This window comes from Halyomorpha halys, unplaced genomic scaffold (assembly GCF_000696795.3).
Source record: "Halyomorpha halys isolate HHAL.00 unplaced genomic scaffold, Hhal_1.1 Scaffold660.1, whole genome shotgun sequence".
Lineage (NCBI taxonomy): Eukaryota > Metazoa > Arthropoda > Insecta > Hemiptera > Pentatomidae > Halyomorpha > Halyomorpha halys.
The window spans coordinates 243,024-252,783 of record NW_027105545.1 but is presented as its reverse complement, the minus strand read 5'-3'; the positions used below and the strand labels follow the sequence as shown (position 1 = coordinate 252,783).

At 31.2% G+C, this 9,760-nt stretch overlaps 1 protein-coding gene and 1 long non-coding RNA gene across 2 annotated transcripts in view; both read left to right on the top strand.

The window, feature by feature from the left end:
* LOC106685123 (uncharacterized) overlaps positions 1–9,760 on the top strand; it is a 472,745-nt gene that overhangs the window by 297,839 nt on the left and 165,146 nt on the right. The window lies entirely within an intron of this gene.
* The window catches only part of LOC136796864 (uncharacterized), a 31,519-nt gene that overhangs the window by 12,100 nt on the left and 9,659 nt on the right, over positions 1–9,760 (top strand). Inside the window, exon 3 of the long non-coding RNA XR_010844639.1 lies at positions 7,138–7,249. This is a non-coding gene — a long non-coding RNA (uncharacterized lncRNA). The remainder of the gene's footprint in view (positions 1–7,137; positions 7,250–9,760) is intronic.

Here is a 9,760-nt window from a genome sequence, read left to right as displayed (position 1 = left end):
AAAAAAAAAAAAGTTATCTCAAAAACTGTTTTGGACAATGTTTATATTCAACTTTTGTAGGATGAGCTTCCACCATATTACTTTGGACTTTGGAGTGAAGTCAAACTTCTTTAGTCATCAACGCCATTTATATTTTATTTAATTTTGCATATATTCGTTTAATTTTTTTAATTGATTATTTATTATTTTATTTATTTATTATTCTATTTATTTATTTTATTATTATTGTTTTGTTTTTTCTTCCGTTCAATGTTATATTTTTGGCAGTAAATGTTGTGATTTTAGAAACAGAAACACTAATTCTATTTTTTTATCATAAAAGGGTTTTGGAAATATCTGGGTTTATTCCTAAGCTATAGAGGTGTGAAATATGGGCATTGTTGGAAAATATGGCTTATTGCTTTGGAATATTTAGTACTCTACAAATACTATTAAATGACTACTATACTACTAAATTTTTGATCTCAAAGAACAAGGATCCTTTTTTTTTTTTTTTTTTTTCTGTACAACCATCTATTAAATGTAGGTGTAGATACCATTGCAAAGTGTTCTAAATCTATAAGGATGTCATGAGAATAAATATTACAGGTGTGTTTAACCACGGTTGGGACGCAATGCCCCTGAAGTATAGTTATTTTAGCCGGTCATCAGCAAAGAGGGTTGTAATATATATTATTAACAGGAGGCCAGCCAACCTCCCCACACCTCAGCCTCAGGGCAGCCTCAATTGCAACCGATCCTGACCTTACGCTGAGCCAGATATCTCCTGCAACAAGCAATTCTCCTCTACTGGATTATATTATCTTTATCCACATCTTTATTTATGTTTATGTCTCTGGAGATAATCGTCTACATCACGTTTACACGGGTCAGAATAAAACGACAAATTGATTAGTTTATGATGCCATAATCATATACCATAATCATATAGTTACCAATTCATCCCAGGCAATTAATATTTCAGATTTCGGAAACTAGATAAAATCCTGATGAGCTAAATTCAATTGAATCCCAACACACTATAATATACAATTTAATCGCTTTTTGTTTCCTTCCTTAAAAGAGAAAAAAAATAAGTTAAATAAGTCAGGTCTTCCAACGGCGATGCTGGGGACACGACATTAACATTCATCCATTTTTTTACTCTTTGGTAAGGCTTTGTATAATTATTTCGTAACACTTCGGATTTATTACTACCAATGGTATAAAAACTTCGAATCTATGTAGGAAGTAAAAAAAGTCTCTATAGAATTAAAAATATTCAACTCGCTTTTCAGGTTTAAAACATATCTGTTCAAATCATTGTTCAGTAATTACAGCGACTTACATTAATCCGATTTTGATGTAATTTTTAAGGATTGTGGAGATTGGTTCCTACATAGTCCCATATCAACTCTATCCAATTAGCTTGAGCAATGTATTCCGTATGGTCCTAGACTTACCTATATTCAGGTTCTAGTCTATATAGGAATCTATATAGGTTCAACTTTATCCCAATAAGCTTGAGCTCAGCGGTGATGGTGTTTGCTGCTTCACTCATGCTCAAGAAGCAGCAAACACCATCATTGCTGCTTCTTGAGCATGGGTGAAGCAACCAACACCATCACCGCTGATCTCAAGCTTATTGGGATAAAGGTGAACCCTGCTAAGACAGATGCAATAATGATGTCGTTCCATAAAGGAAAGAAATCATTGCCTACCCACTACAAGACATACGAGGTTGACCAGCGGATCTCCACCGCCATCCTCTACCTGGGAGTCACACTCGATCGTCACCTCACTTTCTCCAGCCATGTTCGTGAGAGACTCAAAATACCCCGCCAGAAGACATATAGGCTAAATCATCTACTAAAATCACCGCAGAAATCTCTTAGACTGAAGCTCCAGATTTACAAAGCTGTTATTGGACCCTGGCTGCTCTACGATGCATCCCTTCTGCAATACCTATACAGGAGCTCTCTTCAAAAACTGCAAAGCGTTCATTACTCCGTCCTTCGGCGAATAGGAAGAGGCACAACGTTACAAAATGCCAGAAATTCAGTTATACACGATGAACTCCAGTTCTCTCTGTGCCGGAGTACATTGGCCGGAGGTAGGTAAAGTTTTTTGACGGACTGAAGGCCTGGAACAATCCACTGTTCAGGGAAATCGCCCCTCCACCACGACTTGGGAAGTGGCAAGGAACTGTCCCCCTGGTAGGTGTCGCTGAGGGAAGGGGTTTGGGCTCTGCAGTCTGAACCTACTATAATTCACCACCAGCAAAGCGGACCCTCCTTGCTCAAAATGAAGCGTAACTAGCTCCTGCACCTCTCCACACACAGTGGACGTACCCTTATCAATCTTAAAATACCTTCGGGTAAAACAAGGATTTAGAACATGTATATCCTCTGTTTATATTCTACTTGTAACTATTTTCTACAAGAGGGTACGAATAAAAATCTCATCTATATTAAAAAATCTGGAAGTTGGTGCTTAGTGTGGAAAGAGTCAAGTATCAATGTTATCGAATTACATGACTCTGTATCTATATTAGTAAGCCAACTCTTGTTCGTGTATATTTCTTGACCCACCTATATTTCAAAAACTTGAAGAATTGAGAATCTGTGTAAAAATGGCCTGATGTAAATTTTCAAATCAAATTCCATTCACTACTATTGGTCTTACATGCGTATAAGTATTTTCGTTAACATACAGATATTTCAAACACGATTTTGTTCTTAGCCAACAACCATATTGAAAATTTAAATCTATCATTTAATCTTGAATTACCTGGTGAGCTCCATCATCAACAGACTGACACAAAATACAGACTTCCACTCCCCAAATAATCAAATTTCCTCAGACCCTTCTTAAAATGGATTACCAGGATGCAGAAAAAAAGGCTACCGTTTTCATCTTGAATTCATCCCGACGCAAAAAAAAAAAGATTAACCTTGAATGTAAGTAATTATGGTGAAATATTAATTCTATACTAACCTATATATTTTGTCATGTTTGTAACAGCCAAAATAAATAATTAATTTGTATAATTAACTATTATGTTATTATGTAGATCGTTTATTCAGTTTTCGTTTTAGCTTTCATTAGATATTCAGCAAGGAATTCAAAATCATTACCAATAGAGAATAATAATTGTAAAACAAAAAATAAAAATAAATTATTTTTAATCTACAATAAAAATTCTTAATAGAAATATCAGAAAAGTATTTTTTTTTTTTTGAGTTTTTTAATTTTTTTTCTGAACGATATTAATGAAGATTTTCAGTATTAAAAACAGTAATTACCTAATTGTTCTAGCTTTGAGATTGGAATTTTTTTGATAAGCTTTCTTCTTGTCATTGCGACATTGAAGTCAAACTGTTGTGAAAATTGTCATTCTTCGACCGTTTTAAATTCAGCAGATAAATGCAGAAAGTTAATAACAGGAGCGTTCTATCGTGAAACACGATAACCGGGATGATAAAAGGGAATAAAAAGATCAAACAGGATTCAAGGAATAAAAGGCGATCAAAGGCGGATAAAGAATGCCTGCCTTCCCAAACCTTCCATTTAAAACAAAACAATTCAGTGATAGCGGCCTAGCGGATTTTCATTCTACCCGCTGTCCTGGTTTTATGTAGGTCGAAACCTTTGTCGGAGGCCGAACCCCAGAACGACTCAGTGGGGCGTATTAATCGGGTATGAAGAGTACTGGAGGCATTGGGAACATGGAAGGCCGGGTATGGAAAGTAAGCGATGTAGGGAGCGAGTGGTGAAAGTTGGCGGTGGATGACGTCAGTAGGGTCTGTATCAGGTGCTCGGCCTTGTCCAGGTCCTTCCTCATCAGCGACATCAGCCATTGGCTCTTTAAAGTCTGTATATATATATTTTCATATATCTATGATGTTATCAAAGAAAAACATGGTATATGAATGAATATAGCATAGTCAAACTGATGAAAACATACTACACCTATCCTTCTGTTGGTCTATTATTTTCTATAATGTATCATGGTAGTCGATCAAAAAAAAAATTGAGACCCTGTTAAAATTTAAGGTCAATGTTTCAAAATACGTAAGCCCAAAAATTATTGATTTGTTTGAACTATAGCCTTTTAACATTTGAAACCAAAGTTACAAGTCACACGACGATGATTCAAGGTGCTTGTCATCAATATAGGCTTTTTCGTTTTAAAATGTTGGCCATTTATATTTTTAGGCCATACATTCAGTTGATGAATACACAAGTGTGTGAGTGTATAAAATAGATTTCATTATTCATTTGAAAGTCAATTGAATTTCCTATAAATATAAACTGCAGCTGCTATTTAAATGAATAATAAATTCACTAAAAAGAAAAAATCGAAATTGTAGTTCATCTTGAACTTTAAAAAAAATAATTTCAATTAAGCTATAAGAAATATTATGGCAATATAGTTACTCCAAAAAAAACCTACTTCCCATTAAAACAAAATAGAATAATGCTGTATTTAAGAGATATCTCCAAATAATTTTCTAAAGCAGAGTAACCTGCTAAAGGCAGCTAAAGGATTTAGTCTCAACCAAATGGATCTAAAATGATGTGTTGTTTTTTTATTATTTTATTTTATTTTTTTCAAGTGTTAAAATCTCTCAGTTAATTTTTTTAATTTAATTATGAGTATCACAGCTGGAGCGACGACAGCTTTTTTTTTATGTATTTGTGCAGGTCCGTGGAACCCGGTTCAATTTACTAGTTTTTGGAACTACTTTAAAACTACATATCTCCTTGAATATTCTAGGTACTAAATTGTCTCACACTAGTTAATTAAATTGCTAATAAACATTAATTGGACCAGTATTAACGAAGCAAGGAGCTTTTTATTGTACTTTGCACCAAACCGGCCGGGTGAGTGGACACACCACTTACAAGTATATCAACGTTTGTTATTTACTTTTGTAATAATTAATAATTAATTCAAATTATAAACCATTGTGAAACGAATTGTGACGTTTTTAACAGCGAAAAGTTTAAAATCTAACTCGTAAGACATTTTAACACCGAATTACATATCTACTCATTTTAGATTTCTCTCCAGATCAATTCTCATTCTCAGTAGCCTATAAAATGTTTAATTTTCTATACTTTGTTATAAAAACTATTACGATATAAAAATTCAATTTAATCACTTCTTTAAAACTATTTCAGTCGGAAAAATTATAGTAAACATATTTTATTTATTTATCTTTTATCATTGGATTCATTAAATAAAAGTGAATAAGTACTTATAAAAGTAATTTTAAAAATATTATTTTGTAAAATCCTATTAGTAGCAATTTATAAATACAATATTCTTCATTTTGGTTTTACTGAAATATTTGTTATATCTGAAATAGTTCTCCATTTTTGTTAAATAAGGTAGCTAAGTTATTCTTGAACTTCTGTGTCCGGGTTCGAATCCATCTCTAGCTGAATTTATTTTAGTCGCCGTTCCCCTTCCTATGAAGACACATTAAATAAATTATTACACATTATAATAAATTATTCACCAAGAAGGGTTCTGTTTCTGCCTAGGATAGATAAATAATCGTAATGTCCACCTTGGCTTAAAATATCAGATTTTCCTCAGAGATTTCGCATAATACAAACAAAAATTTATCTTTTTTAATGTCAAAAAATTTATCACTAAAACAATAATAGTTTAATAAGCTATCTCATTTTTCATAATATTTTTTAAATAACATATAAAAACAATTAACGACAGCTGACATATTAGCATCAGAATTTCTGCAGAGGAATTTAATTAAAATCAAACGTGAATGTAAGGTAGATGTGAAATTAAAGTAGTATTCACCGAAAGATATTACAGCAAAATTGTTTACGTTTCTATGAAGTAACGAACATGATATCCTCAACATTAAAAATAAGTTTCCAATAATCCATATTGAAGCCCATGAACCAAAAAATGTCTAAATCTTAAAAAAAAAAATCCTCAGATCTTAAAAATAATTTTTGAATTAGTTTAGTCCCTTCCAGCGACAAATATGTCTTATATACACCTCTAGGACAAATTTAAAGGAAATTATCAGCAATTTTAATGAAATATTATCATGAATATCAGCAAAACATTTCTCACAGAAATCCACGGCTCGAAACCTAATATTGTAATTAGAACCTAATATGCATATGTTTTGTTTTTTTTAATTTTGTTTTAAGTACACCTGTGTGTAGTTTAAATAAAATTGAAACTAGTCATAAAAATAATACTAAAAATTATTTTATTGTTTTTATTATTGTCATAAAATTAAAATAAATTGTATTTTTCATAATATTTAGAGAACCCACTACATTGTAATACCAGACTCAACAGGTGTTAAATGATCTCTGTTTTTAGCGTCTTTTTTTTCTATAGAAAACTATTTGCATAAAAATTGCAAAAAAAGTTTTTTTTATGTAATTAGTCTACTTACGCGTTTAACTTTAATCAGAGATTACTATTATTCTAGGATATATATAAATGAATATATATTAGAAATACTCATTTTCCGAAAATATTTCTTAAGAATGCAGCTGACGATTTCAATATCGTTTTAACGTATTCTTCCAAAACAAAGAAGGGACATTGTTTGAACGATGCGACAAAGGATCCCTCTCAGTTGAGGAATTAAGCCCTCGAGATGATAATGACACTCGATAAAAATAAATTAGAACGGACTAAGGCGTAGGCTGTGCAACAATTAACGGAGGGAACTGGTGGAGGGGAAGACAAAGCAAGTCCGCCATGGCGACTTTCCATCGCCCTAATTCTGAGAAATTTCAGCTCTTCTCTTCGGCTCCATGTGCCAGGGCTATTGCAATAATACCTCGACCTCTTCCTCTGCCATTTAATGATGGGCTGGAAACTTTATTCCAAATAATGCGAAATTGTTCCAAGGAAGAAGCTTTGAGCGTGTCGGCTTTGACAGGGCATCTATTGGGTTGGAACTTCCGATTTCTTTGATTACTGCAAAATAAATATATAGGTGCCTTTCTAGGAAGAATAGAGATGTTCTGAAAACAGGAATCCCAAGAAAGAAGAAATTACTTACCTCTAAAAGAATAAGTTATTTTTTTTATTTAAAAAATAGTAATTTGCAAGCTAGAGATATTAAAATTCTCATTGTTTACTGTGTTTAAAAGGGTGAATTATGGATGAAAGGAAAAATAAATTGACAATCCACAACCTTTCTGGAGATTAAAAGAGATGTAGCCCCGAGAAAAAATGACCTAAACTTATTACAAAAACTTCGAGGTAATTATTTGTGAAAATATATTATTTTAATAATGTAACTTGGATGTATACATATATATGTGTGATTTATAGTACTTTTACAAATAAAATAAATAAAACAAACTATTATTAAAGGGTATGGAGAAGATGGTAAGAAGACCGGGCAGTCGGGAAATAAACAAAAAAATATTTATACGTAACAACGTTTAAAAGATTTAAATAATTTATAATCTTAAACATTTTCTTGAGATTGGTTAATTTTTTTTAAATAAATAATTTAATTTCTATCCATTTTAGTCTCAAGACAATTTATTTTTCTTAAAAGTCCGACGTTTCGGCCAATTCGGCCATCCTCAGGGACAATCTACTACAAAAATAGCTTTTATTACATGTATGATTCTCAAACATTTCAAATAACTTAACATTACTATCTATAATTTATCTTACCTAAATACAATTTTGGAACTAAATTATTTAAAAACTCAACTTCGTGCTATTCTGCCCATGTCAAAACAACAAATTCTATGAAACATTAAAACATTAGGTAAAACCTTCTTTTTTTTTTTTGTTAATAAGTATATTCCACCTTATGTCAAAATAAAGTTAAGATGAACGTACTTAAACAAAACAACCTTAATAAATATTTTTATAATAATTTCAAGCTAGAGATAATGTAAATTGAATTCAATTTCAATGAAGGAAAAAAATCGAAGATACACATTTTATTTTTTTTTTATAAATCAGCTCAATGATCTCAGCTCATCGCTATTATTCAAAGCTTTCATATGAAATTGGAGGATACTTAATGTGAAAAATGATCATAGTTCATCAATAAAACACCTTTCCTATCAGGTTTTTTAAAATTTATTTATTTAATTAATGGCAGATCGGCCTGGTGGGCCTTACATAGTTAATATAAGAGGTACATTTTTTTTTTAACACTTGATCATGGGGGATAAGGGAATATAGTCTTATACAAAAGTAACCCTAACTATATACAATGTAACTGTATAAAAAAAAAAAGATATAATAAAAATATTTAAATAATAAATAATTCTTAATAAATTACTTAAAGTCAATAACTGCCTGGGACGTTGACTTTTTTCATTGAGTGGCGGTCCCACAAAATGAAGAACTTTGACCCCCAACCATGGTTAGGCAGTATAGGACTCCAATGGGAGTGTTGGCCGAAAAAAAAAAAAAAATAAAATAAAAGTCAATAACAAAAACAATAACATTTAGGGATTTAACAATATAAATATTTGACTGTATAAAACAATTTTGGGATTTGACAATATAAAAAATAATATAGATGAAGAGAAAAAATAAATAAGTTAAGATGAAATAAAATTTTTGAGTGATATTAATGGAACTGATAAATATGGAATTTACAACAGGATGCACTGCAGCAACCTGGGCTTCAGTCTTCGGGTTATGGTTGGGTTTCCCAAGTTTTAGGTCACTGCTTCTTTAACTGAAGGTAACTGGGAGTGGAACTTCATGAACCTTTTTTTGATATAATCATGTTTTGTCTCTATTAGTAATTCCCGATGCAACTGGCTGTGTTTTCTATCAGCTCATACATAAAACAATCATAAACATTTCAATAATACCTAACTTATAAGAAGACCTGGGAGGGACTAACCCTTAAAACTGAGGACGTTCGGCGTGTGGCCTAACACTGACGCGGAAATGCTCAGACATTACCAATTCATAGCGGAAAAGTTTAGATTTCCTCTTAAAGAAACTAATGGTCTATTAAATGGATTAGCAACCTTTAAAAACCGCTGGTTTTAATGCGTGAACATCTTAACTGTTATGAAGATTTAGGACATGACTATTTTATTTATTTTTTATTTAATGTTCAGACATGGCTCAAATGCTGTAACGTATTCCGCCTCTGCATTTACAATTTTGCTGTAAAAAGCTCATAATTTTACAAGAAGAATCATGTTTCCACATATAGTAAATCCACTAAATTTTTAGAAAACTATTCCTCAACCAAAAGTTATAATTTATAAATTCTTATACTAAAAATCTAAAATATTTTCCGGTATTATTGTTAAAAAAATATTGAGATCATTGTTATAATTATGCTTTGCATTTATCGTAACTGCAATTAACTGATCAAAATATTACTAAACTATATTCAGTTTAGTCATCTATATTTATGGTTTCAATGGAAAACTAAATAAAATTAGTCATTCGTAAATAATTTCAGATTAAATTCACTATGGGCAGTTTTGAATTTTTTAACTGGAATTAATCGATTTGAAAACATCATATGAACGAAAAAGGTCAATAATATTTTTAAAAGTACCAGAAATATAAATTAATTTAAAAAAATTTAAATTAAAAAAAATAAAATGTTAAATTGGCATGTTTGACACTAAATATTGGTGGTGTTGATATGCTAAGTATCCAGAAATAATAGATTTCATTAAATAATTCAACATAATTTTTATTTTCAGTAAAATATAAAAATCTGGATAAGCGAGTTGTTTAAATTATGATGTGCTGCTTGTATTATAT